Below are 19,732 nucleotides of genomic sequence, written 5' to 3' on the forward strand. Positions count from 1 at the left end.
GATCCTAAACTCGATTTGAACACAGCAGTAGCAATGCCTTTAGTCCTTGGAATGTTTTGTATGAGGAAAAAAGAGATTGCTTCCATGTTTATGAGAAAAAGGGAAGGGAAATGTCAGAAACGGGATTATTCACAGACACGCAAGCGTCAACGTAATGTACGACTCAATCTATTGGATTATGGACGATCAGAATAAGCAGCCCTCTCACAGTCAAAAAAATTTCGGGTTCAGAATTTCCTTCATTGATCAGTTCCTGAGTTCACTGGCTCAACGGTTAAAGGCCTATGAGGAAACCTGTTCACTTTTCGGGTTCTTGTCTAAACTGGAGTCAATGAATTGTGACGAAATTGAAGCAGCTGCAGCAAATTTGTTGCCGAGTACAAAAATGATTTGGATCGAACACTTGGAGTTGAATTTGTGCAGTTTACAGCATTCTTCACTCAATTTCTTGAAGACGAAGATGATGAGAAAGGGAGGGCACATAACCTTTACAAGCTGTTAATAGACAAGAAAGTTGTAGATACATTTCCAAATGTTGAAATAATGCTACGGATGTACTTGGTGCTCATGGTCACAAATTGTTCTGGAGAACGTTCTTTCAGCAAAATGAAGTTTATTAATAACAGACTTCGTACTACAATGTGTCATGATAGGCTCAGCCACCTGGCTTTGATGAGTATCGAATATGACATCCTCAGAGAGATTGACTTCGAAAAGTTGATCAAAAACTTTGCAGTGGCCAGGTCACGTAAAGTGCTTGGTTTATTTTCTATTTTGCGATTGATCAATGTTTGTGTTCAATATAGGCTATCCATTATCCAAGGTCGATGGCAGTTATTTTTATTAAAATTCTTGTTTTTTCCAACATGTTCATACTCTTGTTTTAATTCTATCAAATTCATTAAATTGTTTATTTGTTTTACTATTGGATGCAAAACTTCAATTTTATTTATAGTGGAGTTAATACTTATTCTGAATCTATCTGACCTTGGACTTAAAGAAGCCTATACATGCATTCTTGGACAGAACCATTATTTGAGTAGAGGTTTATCTGATTAATAATGCAAAGAATCATCTCTCTATAATAACTAATAATATATTATTTTCTGTGGAGTCTCTTGAAAATTTTTGACATGTGCGGTGGTAGCTATATCAGGGCTGGTCGACTTGAAACCACATGAATGTCTCCAGTCATGTCTCACTTTTGTGTGTGTGTTGGGAATTTGTACACTTGTCAATAAATATACAGTTAATTAAAAAATTCTCAATGTTCTAATTTCCTCAATATAACTGCATGTGGCTTCAAAATTCTCCAAAGAAGTGTTCAAATTTCAAAATTTTCCCGGGGGCTTACAGTGTGGGGTATAATTTGCGTTTGTGTTCACACTCAGGATGGGATGGAGGAAGGAAACTCACAATGCGCTTTCTGTATACAGTCAACCCTCTCTTTACGCTGTCCCACATTCCGCGTTTCTACGTTTACGCTGTGCCCTGCCAGAACCCAGGATGCTCACATTCCGCGGTGGGTGTACCCCTTTACACGGGTGAAGTATAATTTTTTTATTTAGCTCATAAAATTCATACAAATTATCCGGCCAGAATATAATTTACATTGCTGGAATTCTTACAATTTGATGATCATTTTGAATATAAACATCATAGATTTTGCATTAGACATACAAATTTTAGATATAATGTTTACTCTGAGTAAATATGTTATCTTTTGTGCAAAATATATGACATTTATATTCAAAATATTCCTGGTCTTACAAGGAATCCAGCAATGTCAATTATATTATCCTAACTTTAGTCTGATTTATTATTTATTACTAAAAAGGTAAACAGTCTGGTATTCCCACACATTTATCTAGTAGGGACGGTTGGTGGGGGGTGGGGGGGAGGGAGGGACCGGCGACCGACCACCTGGCATGTGTGAAGAATATTTATTTTTTTTATTAACTGAAGATTTTTATTTTAGCTCATAAAATTCATACAAATTACCCAGCCAGAATATAATTTACATTGCAGGAATTCTTACAATTTGATGATCATTTTGAATATAAACATCATATATTTTGCATTAGACATAAAATTTTTAGATATAGGCCTAATGTTTACTCTGAGTAAATATGTTATCTTTTGTGCAAAATATATGACATTTATATTCAAAATATTGCTGGTCTTACAAGGAATCCAGCAATGTCAATTATATTATCCTAACTTTAATCTGAGGTATTATTTAATACTAAATGTTAAAATCTAGTTTTTTCACCCACTCTTTCTCTTGAAGGGAGGGTTGGTGGGAGGTGGGGGGCAGGGTAGGGACGGACTGACCATCTGGCTCGTTGGAAGACCGGGGAGGCAAGGTGGGGGGGTACTTTGATTGACAGATAGTGTCGTGAAGAATTTTTTTTTTTTTATTAACTGAAAATATTTGTTTTAGCTCATAAAATTCATACAAATTACCCGGCCAGAATATAATTTACATTGCTGGAATTCTTACAATTTGATGATCATTTTGAATATAAACATCATAGATTTTGCATTAGACACACAAATTTTAGATGTAATGTTTACTCTGATTAAATATGTTATCTTTTGTGAAAAATATATGACATTTATATTCAAAATATGCCTGGTCTTACAAGGAATCCAGCAATGTCAATTATATTATCCTAACTTTTGTTTGAGGTATTATTTATTACTATACCTGGTTTTCCCCCCAAAATTTCTCAGAGGGAAGAGCCAGTGAGTGTACTGTGAGAAGAGGGGGAGGGAGTGGAGTCCATTATTTGAATGGACATTAACTTGGCGACTGTATTTCTCTATTTCTCTTAAGTATTAATTGTGTGCATGTACCATCATAAAATTAAGATGTTATTTTTACTAGAACATAGGTATTGTGTTGGAAAAACTGGAGTTTGGGGGTCAGCTGGTCTCTATTTCATTTAATCCCATATGTTATGTTATTCACTTTACGCGTTTCTCACTTTCCGCGGTACCCTGTGGGTTACATTAACCGCGTAAAGTGAGGGTTGACTGTATATATTGTTGTACAGTGCAGTGCTTAGGAGTGACTAGGTGAGGAGAAGCTTGCTCAGAGGTCCTGTAGGGCGAGGCGGTTTCTGAGGAAGCTGGGTGGTGAGGAGCTGTGAGAGATGTTGCTGTTGTTGTTGAGATTGTCGGACCGTAGTCCGACACGGGCCTTTGCCTATAGGCGGCCCGTTTGGTGGTTCCGGCTGGAGCTCCAAGAGCAGCCAGACCGGATTGGGATTGGAGGTGGTCCCACCTGCAGATTGGAAGGATACTGCAGGTTGCAAGTGTGAGCGGACCCCCGATCAGTGGACGCTTACCACCAACCCCCACTCTTGGACGTGGTCAGTTTCGGAGTGGCGCGCCCCCCGAACTGGGGTCCGCACTTGCTGGGAGAGGATACTTTCTAAGCTATCTGGGTGGTGGGTATCGTGTGATGACCCGGAGTAGGTGGTGAATGTGGTCTGTTTGAGTCTTTCGGGTTAGAGTGGCCGCTGGTGTTGTGTGTGTTTCTTGGGAGATTTGAGTTCTGTTTCGGAGGCTTTGTGTGACTTCGCAGTCGAGGAGATAGTGTTCAAGTGGGTTGGCTGCTGGCTCCTGACAGTAGGTGCATTCCATGACGTCATTTCCGATCATCTGCCAGGAGCGCTTGTACCCTAGTCGTAGTCGACTAGGAGTGAGCGTAGCGAGAGGGCCAATCACAGCGGCTTAAGCGTAAGGTGTGAAACGCTCTGATCCTGAGCTAGATGTTGAAGATCGAGACTAGGTTGGCGATCGTACCCCTACGTCCACTGCATAGACCTAGTCTCTCGGCGTAGCTGACACTCTCTCATCACTCTCTAACCCTCTCTCACCATGAACGGTTACGAGTTTGATTACGTGGCGCAGATACGTCCGGATACGCCGACCTGCCCCAAGAAACTAAACCTCCTAGTTCTCCAGAAGTTTTTTGAAGCTAATGGGATCGTGGGGGTCACCAAGGTGGAACGTCTAAAGCTCCATGGTGACATCAAGATCACCTTCGTCGAGAAGGGCATGCCCGTGCAGCTCGCGGAGATCCCAGACATCAACGGCATTCCTGTTAAAATGATTGCCTACATGTGGGACAACTTGAAGCTGGGTGTAATCTCCCACGCCGAAATTGCCCACATGGACAAAGCAGAGCTGAGTGAGCTCCTCAAAGGGCAGCAACTTCAAGTTGTGAAGAAGCTGTCCGACACCACTGCCCTCATCGGACACCACTCCACCTTACCCAAGGAAGCTCAACTGGCGTGGGTAACTGTGCCAGTCAAGCCCTACTGCAGACCGAAACGGTGTTACAAATGCCAGCACTATGGACACACTGTAAACAAGTGTGAGGCGCAGGAGGACACCTGCTCCATGTGTAGCAGCCCCGGACACCGCTACACGGTCTGCCCCAACAAAGTAAAAAAATGCGCTGCTTGTGGTGGCCCACACTCCTCCGCCGATCGGACCTGCCCAAAATGGAAGGAGGAATGCAGGATAGCCAAGGCGCGACTCGACAAGAAACTGAGCTACAAAGAGGCCCTCCTTGCTGTATGCTCCCAAGACAAGAAAAAACCAGCAGAAAAGAAAAACCAAGAAAAGAAAACACAAGAAAAGACACCCGCCACACAGAATCAAGAACACCACGAGGCCCGTGGAGCTGAAGCCCACGTGGTCATCCTCACCGTCTCTGACTTCTTCCACACCTATGAGGACTTAAGACACGAGGAAGACGAACAACAAGACCCAAACACGAACGAATGGACACTCCAAGAGAGCAAGAAGAGGAGGAGAGTTAGAAGAAAATCTACATCAAGCTAAGAAGAATACCAAGACATTTCCTCCACACAAGAAAACAACACACACAATCCAGCCGACCAAGCACTGAGAATCCAACACGCACCTGACGCTTGACCTGACGCTAGTCTGACTCTGTCCTGTCGCCTCCTGGCCGCGTCCGGGCGGGTTGCTGCTGCCTCCAACTTATACTCCCTCACGCAAGCGGTGTTTAGCCACTGCACCTATTCTCTCCTCCTAAAATTCACTTCAATCCTCCCTTTATTCTTCCCCTGAACCTCCTTCCCCCCTGTCACTAGCATTTTTCGATTCAATTCGATTCGCTGTACACTGATTGGCTGGGAGTTGTAGGGGAGAGGATCCACTACAACAGCGCCACCCGGAATTCCCAGATGTTTAGGCTCGCTTCACTCGCCACCCCACCCTCTTGGGTACTTATAATGAGGGGGGCTTCCACAAAGAAGCTGCCCATGGGCCTCCACAGGTCTAAATCCGGCACTGCCATAGAGGTGACTTTGTGTACCACAGCTTCGGTCTGTGAGCAGTGTACTTCAAGCTTCCCCCATGTAACCGTGCCCTGTCGTCGCAACAGACATATTTCGGAGGAGGATAAACAACAACTTATTGAAAGATACGTAGCTAGCGAGGATTTCCTTAGCACATCAGCAGCTATGTACTGTATATGTACTGCCTACAAGTCACTTTGGTTTGACTCAAGTTACAAAGATTTTAACGGCATACTATCTATGTACAAAGTGAAACATACATTGGTATTTTGTATGCATGTACCAAGTCCTTCAACTTGAAGTTACTATGTTACCAACCTTGTTGGATTAAATATATGACACTGTTGATATTATGTGTCTGATTGCCCTGAATAATTTAATATGACTGTATTTTGGTGATCTGTCGGTGTAATATCTGCAAGTCTGTCGAAGTAATCTAATGTCGATTTATATTAAGATTGGTGTCGAAGGTTATAACGAAGTGGTATAATGCAAAATATTTTCTATATAATATGAATTTCCGTGGGAGTAAAGTGCAAAAAGGGGTATACAGTGATCAAAACCAGACTTGGGACTTTACTTTTGCAACTGAAATAGTAGTATAGTTAAATTTGGCATATAAGGTGAGTTAATGAATGTTATGAATGCATAGGTTTGTAACTGGGGAAAATTAGCTTGTAAGATGAATGGATTTATGAATGAATAGGATATCACCCCATTAATGAAAGTGTACACCTACCATTAATGATGTGAATGGTAATTAAATTTTAAGATTAATTACAGAGTATTCCAAAACTACTCTGTCGTCACCAGTAACGCGCAAATCAACCTTATCATTCCTTTCTTGGAAATCTACACGAAAAAACGAAATAAATGTGTAGTCGTGGCCAGAATTAGGCTAGGATACAGACACATCTGGCAAGTTAGTAACGCTGTACCCAGAGGAGGAACACTCAGCATGTAATATGATAACTAGGGCCCGGATAGTTATGCATTTGCATATTTCATATGCAAATGCATATTTTGCGTGATTTCTATGATAAGTGCATATTACCTAGATAACTGCATATAAATGCATATTTTGGTAAAATATTCATCTGGCAGTATCTCTTTGTTGCCACTGAATGAGCACACGTGGTACTGGGAGGTGAGGTGAGGTGTGGTTAGGTGAAGTGAGGTGAGGTCACGTCGCTTTAATCTGTCGTTTCCACACCTGGTCATGACTCATTGGACTAGTGAGTTAGTCAGTCAGGAGCAGTGCTGCTGTGTGGAGCTACTCTCTTCTGCTGCTCGTGAAAATGCCGAAAGTACAAAGAAACCAAAATGAAGTGCTGAGATCATATGTAAAGGAATTTGATGCATTTACTACTGATGGAAGTGTACTGTTTTGTAAATATTGTGAAGCACCAGTGACAGCGAGCAAGAAATTTCAAGTCCAACAACACCTTAAAACAAGCAAGCACATCCGACTCGAAGCTGTTAAGTCCAATAGTGCACAAAAGGAGCAACAACTACTTCTTGCATGTTCCAGTAAGTCAGGGCCTGATCGTTCCCAGTTCAACGCAGATTTGTGCAAGGCATTTGTTTCAGCGGATATTCCATTGCATAAACTGAATAACAAGTGCCTAAAGTCATTCCTGGAACAGTATACTGGAAAAAAGGTGCCTGACGAATCAACATTACGTGTTGTACAAAAACAAGGGATTTGAAAAGCTGAAAAAAGTCAGTCAGATAATGTCTGGTGATGCTATTATTGACGAGACGGTACAGCCACTCACTATGTCAGACCTCCTATGTATGAAACATGCACCAATCGTCTCGTGTGATGTAGAAAGGGTGTTCTCAGAATATAAAGCTATGCTGACAGACAACAGGCGGGGTTTTAACTTTGAGAACTTACGCCACCATGTCATCATCAAATGCAACCACAATCTGTAATGTCTGAAAATATGTCAGTCTATAATGTAAATACATGTTCATATATATTTTTTGAAGCACTTTCACATATATATGTTAAATACATTACGTATATTGCTTAATAAACATTAACATTAGTAGGGCCCGGATAGTTATGCACTAAAAAACCATGAAATATGCATGCAAATATGCACTAAAAACAGGGGAAATATGCATTTATATGCATATTTATATGTCACTTATAAAGCCAAGAATGCAGGTTATACGGAAACAAAATAGTTAATATAAACTAATGATAATGTTTATTAAGCAATATACGTAATGTATTTAACATATATATGTGAAAGTGCTTCAAAAAATATATATGAACATGTATTTACATTATAGACTGACATATTTTCAGACATTACAGATTGTGGTTGCATTTGATGATGACATGGTGGCGTAAGTTCTCAAAGTTAAAACCCCGCCTGTTGTCTGTCAGCATAGCTTTATATTCTGAGAACACCCTTTCTACATCACACGAGACGATTGGTGCATGTTTCATACATAGGAGGTCTGACATAGTGAGTGGCTGTACCGTCTCGTCAATAATAGCATCACCAGACATTATCTGACTGACTTTTTTCAGCTTTTCAAATCCCTTGTTTTTGTACAACACGTAATGTTGATTCGTCAGGCACTTTTTTTCCAGTATACTGTTCCAGGAATGACTTTAGGCACTTGTTATTCAGTTTATGCAATGGAATATCCGCTGAAACAAATGCCTTGCACAAATCTGCGTTGAACTGGGAACGATCAGGCCCTGACTTACTGGAACATGCAAGAAGTAGTTGTTGCTCCTTTTGTGCACTATTGTTGTTGGACTTGAAATTTCTTGCTCGCTGTCACTGGTGCTTCACAATATTTACAAAACAGTACACTTCCATCAGTAGTAAATGCATCAAATTCCTTTACATATGATCTCAGCACTTCATTTTGGTTTCTTTGTACTTTCGGCATTTTCACGAGCAGCAGAAGAGAGTAGCTCCACACAGCAGCACTGCTCCTGACTGACTAACTCACTAGTCCAATGAGTCATGACCAGGTGTGGAAACGACAGATTAAAGCGACGTGACCTCACCTCACTTCACCTAACCACACCTCACCTCACCTCCCAGTACCACGTGTGCTCATTCAGTGGCACCAAAGAGATACTGCCAGATGAATATTTTACCAAAATATGCATTTATATGCAGTTATCTAGGTAATATGCACTTATCATAGAAATCACGCAAAATATGCATTTGCATATGAAATATGCAAATGCATAACTATCCGGGCCCTAATCATTAGTTTATATTAACTATTTTGTTTCCGTATAACCTGCATTCTTGGCTTTATAAGTGACATTTTTAGTGCATATAAATGCATATTTCCCCTGTTTTTAGTGCATATTTGCATGCATATTTCATGGTTTTTTAGTGCATAACTATCCGGGCCCTAATGATAACCCTTTAAAGCATACACTTGAACACTATACTATTGAATGTGACACTGTCAAAGACTTCAGGCCACCTGGCTTATTGTATCATGAACTTTGTAATTACTATATTGAATCGGGGGTGCTTGGGGACATTCTTGCTGTTTATCCCAAATTTGCTAGCCACACTGATTAGTCTTCAATTAGAATATGACGTCCAATGTATATGAACCACTGTCTTGCATGGCAGCGAACAGTGACATCACCCATATGACTCTGACCTATATATACTGCTAATGTTTTATCCTTTTCGCCACTGATCGGCTTGTTAGCCACTTGGGCGATCGGTCACGTCTCTGATTACTTTTCCTTTTCATTTATCTTCTTCACCAAAAGATCGGCTTGCTAGCCGCCCGGGCGATCGGTCACGTCTCTGTCACGCACTGTTCGCAAATACTGGGCATGCACCGGCTCCTGAATGTATCTGAACCCACTCCAGTGTTGGTCAAGTCTTGTCTTGAAAGAGCTCACACTCAGTGCCGTCACAACACTCTCTGGTAGATTGTTCCAAGAGTTTACAACCCTCACTCCGAAAAAGTTTGCCCTCACGGTTTTCTGAACTTGCGGCTTCTTCAATCTTGAGCTGTGACCCCTTGTGGGGCGAGCGTCCGCCAGCTCCAAGTAAGGACAATCAACTGAGTAGTGCCCCCTGAGATGCTTATTCACCTCAACTAGGTCCCCCCTTGCCCGTCTGTAGTATAAGCTAGGCAAGTTCAGGCGCTCCAATCTCTCAGGGTAGCTGAGGTGCCGAAGTGCAGGCACCAGTCTGGTGGCCCTCCTTTGAACATTTTCAACCAACTGACAGTCCCTAGCATATCTCGGGGACCAGATGGGATGACAGTACTCCAGATGGAGAAGCACTTCACTCTTGAAGATCGTTACGAGGGACGGACCGTCTAGATATCTGAGCGACCTTCTTATAAGACCCAATAATTTATTTGCCTGATTTACCTTCTTCTCGCAATGGCCCGAGAACTTCAGCTCATTGTCAACATACACACCCAGGTCCTTCTTACACACAGTCTCAACTAGTGCAGTTTCTTCATCCCGTTGGGACATATGATACGCCTCCTTACCGTTGGTACGCCCCAGGTGCATCCTCTTACACTTCGTGACATTGAATCTCAGCAGCCATTTCTTCGACCATTCCTGGAGCCCACAGAGGTCCTTCTACAGTTCTTCACAGTCCGCTTGGTTCTTAATTTCCCGAAATAACTTGGCATCATCGGCAAACATTTGTATGGAGGAGTGTACAACGTCAGGCATGTCATTTATGAAACAAACAAACAACAGCGGGCCCAATACACTGCCCTGTGGTACCCCACTTGTGACAGGTACAGATGACGATTTCGTTCCATTAATCACCACACACTGCTTGCGGTCATGTAGAAAGTCTTCTATCCACGCTAGGACATTTCCCCAAATTCCGTACCCTTCCAGTTCGATTTTCAGCCTTTCGTGGGGTTACACTGTCGAAAGCCTTGGCAAAATCTAGGTAAATATTGTCGATATTACCGCCCCGTTCCAGATGCATTTCTTTGTGTACGAACCTCTGTCCTGCATGGCAGTGAACAGTGACATCATCCACATGAATCTGATCTATGTATATATGTGTAGGTATGTGTATGCATATGTATATATATATATATATATATATATATATATATATATATATATATATATATATATATATATATATATATTATATATATATATATATATATATATATATATATATATATATATATATATATATATATATATATATATATATATATATATATATATATATATATATATATATATATATATATATATATATATATATATATATATATATATATATATATATATATATATATATATAATAATAATAATAATAATTAACGGTTTATTGAAAGAGCTTGGCAGCCAGAAGGCTGAAAATATTCAGTTACATAATTGGGGAATGGGTTTCGATTTACAAATAACATAAGTGATACAAATAAGATATATAAAAACTAGATGGGGAAAAGCTCAAACTACAGGGCATTTCAACATAGTGACAGTGCAAGAAGTAGTATTTACTGGGAGTGAATACACTGGTTTATTACAAGTTATTGATAATTTTTACAATGGTTGGGACTGGGCTGTTCTTATAGCGATCAGTTCGTGCACGTATGGGCTGGATTTGGTTGTGGTGTCGAACAGCAATTCTCGGGCTAGGGATCTCAGGTGGTAGTAGGAGCCGGTGTCGAGGATGGTGCAGAAGCTTCTTGCCAAATTTGCAGATGAGGTCGTGGTGATGGTCAGTGAGAGTCGAAAGGGTCAGTGTGTTGAGCGCTTCTTGATATGTGGAGTAGGAAGGGGAGAGAATAATCTTGCATGCCCTCTTTTGCACTTTTTCTAGGTGTTTACGTTGTGTGGCATTTAGGGAGGAAGACCAGGTAGGGGAGGCATAGGTGAGCTTGGGAAGTATGAATGTTGAGTTAACACTGAGGAGCTCGGGTGCAGGAACTCCGATGGATTTGAGTCGGCGGAGGAGGTGGAGACGGAAACTAGAGGATTTGACAACTTCACTTACGTGTGGTTTCCAATTTAGTTTGTTGTCTATGGTGACGCCGAGGATCTTCGTGGAATCTACAACCTGGAGTGTGTTCGGACCTAAAGTAATGGAAGGGGGTGGGACAATGTCGGAGGAGAAGTTGATGTGCATAACCATGGTCTTGGTATGGTTGATGGTGACGTGGTTGTCGGTGGCCCAGTTTTGGAGACTGTTCAATAAATCCTGAAGGGCGGTATAGTCAGGAGCAGAATTGTTGACGCTGATCCCAATGGTGGAGTCGTCGACATATTTCCAGCGAGCAGGGGTTTCTCTTAGGGACGCCACAGGTGAGTGACTGAAAGGTGGAGACAGCCCCTCGGAAGCATACAGCTTGGCGTCGGTCACAGAGGAAGTCTGTAAGCCATGGTATAAGACTTCTCCGAAGCCCGAGGTCAATAGCTTTGTTGATGATTAAATTGTGGTCGACTAGGTCGAAAGCTTTAGTGAAATCAATGAAGGCGACAGCTACAGACGTTTTTCGTTTCTCGAAATGGCGGTATATGTAATCGAGAAAGCTGACAAGAAAGTGAGTGGTGGAGGAAGTTTTCTTATTGCCAAATTGCTGAGGGTCTATGACTCCTGCAATATCAGCATAAGCCCAGTCAAACACAAAACTTTCACAGATTAGGCTGGGTATTGGGGTGATTGCAATAGGTCGTAGCTGATTTAAGGAATGTGGGCTGGTTGACTTGGGCACTGGTGATACATAAGAGGTCTTCCAGTCATCTGGGCATCTGGCTTGACTAAGAGAAGCATTGATGATGGAGCATAGGGGTTTAGCAAGCTCCGGGAGAACTCCTTGAAGGGTTTCATTGGTAAGTCAATGGGGGTGGTAGAGCGTTTTAATTTTAGTTTGTCCAGACGTTTTGCTACTTCAAATTCTTCTACTAAGTCAGTGGGAAGGGGGGCTGGTAGGTAAGCAGGAAGAGTGGTTGTGTCAAGCCGGGGGAGCGTCTGACATATAGTAGCGAAATGGTTATTTGATTGCTCAGCTGTGTCAACATTAGTGAGATGGCTAAGGAAGGGGAGGGGGTGTGTCTTATTGTTTAGTCCACAGAGTTCTTTAAGTTTACCATACCATTGACTGATGTTGGTCAGCTTCAGGTGTTGCAATTTGGTTGGGTAGTGGGACTTCTTTGCAGTGTGTATTTCGCGGATGACTCGGTTGCGAAGGGACCTGTAGCGGATGTGGTCATTGAGATAAAAGACTCTGTCTCTCTGTTGCATAAGTCTTTTGATCCGAGGTGTGATCCAGGGCAAGTCAGCTGGGTGAGATCTGAGGGACTTCTCGGGGAAGAAGTGGTGGTGAGCTTCCGTGGTGGTGAGCTTCCGTGGTGGTGAGCTTCCGTGGTGGTGTTGGTATAATTTTTCCATTTGGTTTCCACGTCATCCACGCTAAGTACTTCAGTCCAGGGATGGTGAACTATCCACTGCCCAAAGAGGCGCACTGCAGAGTCAGTAATCGACCTGTAGGTCTTGATGTAGGGTCTCTGTACTTGAGTGGGAGTGGCAGCTGGGGATCAGAGCACTGATAAGTGTGTGCTACACCCGATAGGAGGCATTGGTTGAGGTGGTTGGTACTGGTTCGCTAAGTCTGTTAAGATAAGGTCAAGGGTATTTTTACCGTGTGTGGGGAAGTTCACAACTTGTGATAGTGACAGCTGGCCCTGGATATCAGTGGTGTCAATTTCATTATAACCCCCACATAATACTAACTTGGCACATGGGTACCTAACTCTGAGGTGGTAATGAGATGATTGATAAGAGTGTCTCTGGTGGGTGAGCGAGGCGGATGGTATGCCACACAGATTATGATGGAAGCAGTGTGGCGCGGGTGGACCCGTGGCACAACACGTACCCATAATGCTTCCACATCTGCTGGGACTTGAACATCCAGGCGTGACGGGCGTAGGTCATCATGACAAAAGAGGGCAACGCCCCCTCCGGTTCTATGTGAACGAAGGTGATGAAAGAGTTGATATCCCTCAATATAACACGTTTCAGGCACAATTTGCCAAGCCTCACATATGGCAACGACGCTCGCGGCGGCTGACCTGACTGTAGTTGCCAGCTCGTCAAACTTGTTAGCTGGGGAAGTGACTTTGGATAGCAGTAGAGACGGGAGATCATACCATATCCGTGGAACTTCAGTGTAATGGTACGGTCTGTCAAGGGTGTATATATATATATATATATATATATATATATATATATATATATATATATATATATATATATATATATATATATATATATATATATATATATATATATATATATATATATATATATAACCTCTGAAAATGTCTTGAATAAAGACGAAAGCTAAGGTACTCCGTTGTTTCATTTTCCTTGTGTGATTTTATCAAGATTTATCTTATCCACGTTTCCATTGTGGATTTACATGAAATATATATATATATATATATATATATATATATATATATATATATATATATATATATATATATATATATATATATATATATATATTATAAAAAACTTGAATAAGACGGAGCTAAGGTACTCGTTGTTTCCATTTTTATGTGATTTACAAGATATATATATATATATATATATATATATATATATATATATATATATATATATATATATATATATATATATATATATATATATATATATATATATATGTATACTGTTAATGAATATGATGTATTTCTTTGCGTATGAACCTCTGTACTCAAAGCTTTGTATATAAATTTGTTAAACTAAAATTTTTAAATATGCCTGTTACAGTGCACCGCCACAATCAAGCAGAAACAGCTATGTCCTTATCAGCGTGCCAGGGTTCCTGTTCGGGTTAACGTGTATTTTTGTGGGAGACGTGGATTGCCCCGTGTGTTTTCATGTATTCAATTAATTTGTGTATGTTTATATTTTTTCTTATTTGTGAAAAAGTATTCTTATGGATTTAATTGGTTGTCAGTGTGAATGCAAATACCTGTATGTATACATTCAGGGCTACACCCAAGCATCTCATGGACAAAATTATGACGAAACTTGTCACTGGTTCACCTTGGATCAGCTTACCACAACACCTGCCTTGCCAGCTAAGAGGACGTGTGTAAGTCAAACACAAAATTATAATACCACGTTCCCACCACCCACCATATATATATATATATATATATATATATATATATATATATATATATATATATATATATATATATATATATATATATATATATATATATATATATATATATATATATATGGTGGGTGGTGGGAACGTGATAAAATCACACGGGAAAAGGGAAACAACGGAGCACCTTAGCTTTCGTCTTTATTCAAGACATCTTCAGAGGCAACAGTTGCCTCTGTTGGAGATGGTTCTTGTCCCTCATGTGATGTAGTTAGGAATTCATAGTTCTCACCTGGGTGGAGTAGGGAGCCCTCATTTCTCTCATGATGTAGGCTTGTCAACCAATGTTGGTGGTGGCAAGTGTACGGCTGACCCTGGGTGTGCCAGGTCCGCGTCAGGTCACCAATGACCGCTGAGCACTGATTGTCACTCTCCAACAGTTGTTTCTTTGTTTCGAGTTGAAATTGTAACTTTTGTATATTAGTTGTGGGTTGATCGTAAAACTTTGCACTGTACTGTTGGTGGGGAGGAGGAGATGGGGAAGGCACGACAGACCAGGCTGGCAGCTGTTTCCATGGCTTAAAAGGCCCCGGCCGCCTTAGCGGGCAGCGCTAAGTACGCCCTCACCCCACGAAGGCTGAAGACGGTATATGCCTGTGTGCATGTGTGTATGTGTGTGTGCACATAAGTGTGTTTATGGGTATATATGTATGTGTATTGATGAGCATGTGTGTGGCGTAATGGTCAGCACGCAAGCCCGCGGACCCAGGTTCGATCCCCAGGCAGGCTAATACTATGGGAAAGTTTCTTTATGCCATTTGCTTCTGTCTACCCAGCAGTAATTGGGAACCTGGATGTTAATCGATATGCGTATCGTATTCCGGGGTAATGGTTAGCCAGTGCAGTTGGCGAGTTGTCCGGTCTTCTCGGACTATTCCTTGACACTGGGTCATGCAACTCGTTAACTTAGGGTGTGCTTGTTGTGCTGGCGACAGCTTCTATACCTTAAACAAAGTCACGCCTAGGTGGCCCTTGGGCCGGCCATCCTCGTTACACGAGGGGCAAACATTATTATTATTATGTGTATGTGTATATGTGTGTGCATGTTTTTAAAATTTTAATTTGACCACTTACAGCGGTTAGTTTATTGTGCACCCCATACTCATCCTGTGAGAAGTAGAACAAAAGGATTATACTGCAGAGGTCCCCAACCTGTAGTTCGCGGGCGCCGGAACCATATTATGGAGCCCGCAGGGATTTATTAGAAAATTTTTAGTTATTTGGGATTCTTTGTAAGAGTGAAATCAATGAAAATATGTAATGACTGATTCAACTGAAGATGTCTTGAATAAAGACGAAAGCTAAAGTGCTCCGTTGTTTCCCTTTTCCCGTCTGATTTTATAAAGATTTATCTTATCCACGTTTTCATTGTGGATCTACATGAAATATATATACAGAGAGAGAGAAAGAGGGTGGAACAGCGCATTTGTCCTGAGTCTGTCGTGTACAGGGCGTATGTATTTACCCTAGACCTAGCCCAGAGAGAGAGAGCCAGCCTTCTTACTGGGGTAAATACACACGTCCTGTCCAGGAGTAAAGTTGTGGGGTACGGGTTATTTGGTTCACACTCAGGATGGGATGGAGAAAGGAAACTCACATGTGCTCTCTGTATACATATTGTATTGGATGTACAGTGCAGCGTGGTTGCAAGCGTGATGTAGAGAGAGCTGGTTGGTGAGGATGCTCAGAGGAGAACAGCTTGTGGGTCGCCACGCTCGCCGGCGGGAGCGAGGGCCGCCAGGCAGGAGCGAAGGAGGTGGTGTTACTTGAAGACTGGCTGTAGGTAGAAAGAGGGTGGTGATGATGATGATAATGAAGTAAAGTGGCAAATGACTTTGCACCGGGAAAGGAGAGGAGAGAGAGAGAGAAGTAAAGCGTGGAAACGGGAAGAAGAGTGGGAGGGGTAGATAGCAGGTGGGCTGTCCACCTAGCGGAGACGAGTTGAAATGATTGGGTGGCGGCAGCGCGCAGCACAGGCCCGTCCGCTCAGGGAAGGAGGTTGAGGAGGGAGGGGGGAGGAGTTAAGCTAGCTAGATATTCATTATTGTAGTGAGTGTTAATTTTTATTTGTCCGGTGGTAGTGTTATTTGTTTATCTCTTTGTGTAGAGTGGTTCTTGTTCTGTAATGTCAGCATGGAAGCTCTTAGGCCACCAGCTGTGTATTTTAGTTGTTCCTTCTTCTTTTAACTTGGAGAATAATGGGTCCTCCATCTCTTCAAGTTTGGTCCATACTCTCTGTGCTTGGCTGTGTGTACGTATGTTCAGTGGTTCGATGTTGAATAATTCGTGAAGTTCTTGTATTTTGGTGGTGTATGGCGGAAGTTGCTTTGATGCTCTACGGATAGCTTTGTTTTGTACTGCTTGAAGTTTAAGTTGACTGGATTTGCTGATCGTGTTGAGTGGTATTGGTGGATATTCTAGGTGTGGGCGGATAAGTGCTTTGTATAGGTGTAGTTGAATTTTGGTGTCCATTTTGCTGAATCGTCTTAGTTTCGTGAGTTGTGATTGGGCAGTCTGTTTGCGTTGTTTTACGTGTTTTGCTATGCCTGTTCTTGTTATTGTGAGTCCCAGAATTTTACCTTGGTTGGAGTATTGTATAGGTACGTTGTTGACTGTGATTGGTGTAGGGTTTTTTCTGGCAATATGTATAATCATTAGTTTCTGTGTATTGGTTTGAATTTTCCATTTTTTTTCATATTCGTTTTTGATTTGCTCGATGGCGTGGGTTGTTATCCTTGCCATCATCTGTTTGCCCTTGCCTGGATGTCGGATGATTTGTGTGACGTCATCAGCATAGGCTACATATTCTCCGTGTACAGGAGGTGGCATGTCCGCCGTATATATTGTGTAGAGTGTTGGCGAGAGGTTGCTTCCCTGTGGTACTCCGCTGTATAATTTGAAGCTTGGGCCTTTGTGGTTACCTATGATAATTTTGGCCTCTCTATTATCGAGGAAGTTGCAGAGAATGGAAGTAAAGTTGTTGGGAAGTTCTTGGGTGGTAATTTTGTATTTGAGTCCTAGGTGCCAGACCTTGTCGAATGCGTTAGCTACGTCCCTTAGTACTACGTTACATTGTTCGTTGTTGTGCATCGCGTTTGCTATGTTTTCGTAAATTAGGGCTAAGGCTGTATGGGTTCCTCTATGTTTTCTAAATCCATGCTGTCTGGGGTTGTATTTCTCCTCAAATTCGAGGTGTGTTCTCAGTCGGCGGTTAATTATTTTTTCTAGGATTTTTCCCGGTATTTCTAGGAGAGAGATTGGTCTGTAGTTTGCTACTTGGGTTGGGGATTTGCCTGGTTTTGATATAAGTCTGATGATTGCTGTTTTAAATTTTCTTGGGAAGTAGCCAGAGGCAAGTGCTGCATTAAAAATGTGACTGAGTTGGTGTATCATGTTGATTGGTAGATGCTGGAGTATGGGTTTGTTAATTTTACTGATGCCCGGGGCCTTATTCTTGAAACTGATTATTGTTTTCTGAATATCCTCTGCGGTGATTGGTTGAATCAGTGTGGAAAGATCGTCCAAAGCGTGTGTGTCTATGCTGGGACTTGGGTGCCAGATGTGGGTTGTGTGTGTCATGTGATTGGTTACTTGTTGCTCGGTATTCATACAGAAGTTCAGGTTGTCTTCTTGGCTTATTTGAAAAATTTTGCTCCAGTATTTTCTGAATTCAGGTTCTTGTTCTTTGGGTTCAGTTAATTTGATTTGGTTGCTATTTAAAATGTAGTTTGACTCGTTGCTTGAGATTCCCATTAGGTTTTTAATTTTTCGCCAGAATTTTTTCGGGTCGTGGTAAGTTGCTTCTGTGTCTGTTATTAATTTCTCCCAGTTATTCACGTATGCTTCTTTGGACATGTCTCTTAGTTGATCGTGTATGGTGTAATATTGTATTCTGTATTCTGGCGTCCATCCATGTTCTAGGATTAATTTGAATAAGTTACTAAACTGTGTCTGTAAAATTCTTGATTGATGTGTGTATTGGGGGTGTGGTAATGTGCGGTGAGTGGTCGTGGGTATGTGGTGTTCCATTGCTTGGATCACGTTTCCGTACCATGTCTCCAGTGTGCTGTCTATTTGGGAGGTGTGTTTGTTGTTTAGCCGGGTTATTTGGTGGTTGCTTAGCTCATTTTGGAATTCCTCCCAGTTGGATCGGCTGTAGCTGTATCTCGTCCTGGCAGGGATCTGAATTGGCGACGTGGAGAGTGTGGCTACGATAGGGAGATGGTCACTGGTGGTTATTGGGCCGGGTTCCATTTGCAGGTTAAGATGGTGATGCTGGTTTGTTAGTACTATGTCTGGATGTCCGATTTTACCTGCACTGATGTATGTGGGGAATTCCGGGCCGAGGTGTATTGCGTTGCCATGACTCAGTAACGTGTTTAAAATCTTGCCCACGGCGTTGTTGTCCTGGTGTCCCAAGACGCGATGTCGAGCATTTAAATCACCCAAGAAATATGCTGGTATGTTTCTTCTCAGGAGTTTGAGCATGTCTGCTAGTGGGAATATGGGTCTTCTCGGAGGGAGGTAACAGGTGCCGATTATAATAGGTCCTGTTGGGCAGTTAATTTCGATCGCCAGAAAGTTTTCTTGAAATGAGTCGTGTATCTTGTGTTGTATGTTTCGTTTGATGGCTATGGCTATTCCATCATGTGGTGTGTCTTGGTTGTTTTTTTGGTATACTGTGTAGTTAAATAGTTTTATTTTTTCTGAGTTTTTCTTACCATGCGAATTGATGAGAATAATATCTGGGTCTATGTTACGGTATGTGTTGTATAATTCGCTTGCTCTTTGTGGGATCCATGCTAAGACATTATGTTGGATTATTTTTAGCTTATTTATTATGAAGGCTGGTGTCTAGAGCTGGTTTGCGCCATTTTTGCTGACCGGTGCTCCCCTGACAGCCTCCTGTCCAGGCCCAAGCGGATCTTTTTATATGTTGACTGATCAACTCTTTCTATTCTGTTGTGTTTTGTGAGGATTCTTCCCTTCTTGATTAGTGTTTCAATATGTGTGTCATCTAGGTTTTTGTCTGAGTATGTGTATTTGATCTTGCCTTGCCTTATTTCTGCCAATAGTCTTTCTGTTGAGACTATGGGAGGAGCTGTAGTGGAGTAAAATCGGATACCAGTTTCATGCCCTAGGTCTTTGTTCTCCGTAGCAGGTGGTGCCTTAGTTCCTGTTTGGTTCTTTTTTGGGGT

This window comes from Homarus americanus, unplaced genomic scaffold, assembly GCF_018991925.1.
Source record: "Homarus americanus isolate GMGI-L3 unplaced genomic scaffold, GMGI_Hamer_2.0 scaffold4060, whole genome shotgun sequence".
In the NCBI taxonomy this organism is placed as follows: Eukaryota; Metazoa; Arthropoda; class Malacostraca; order Decapoda; family Nephropidae; genus Homarus; species Homarus americanus.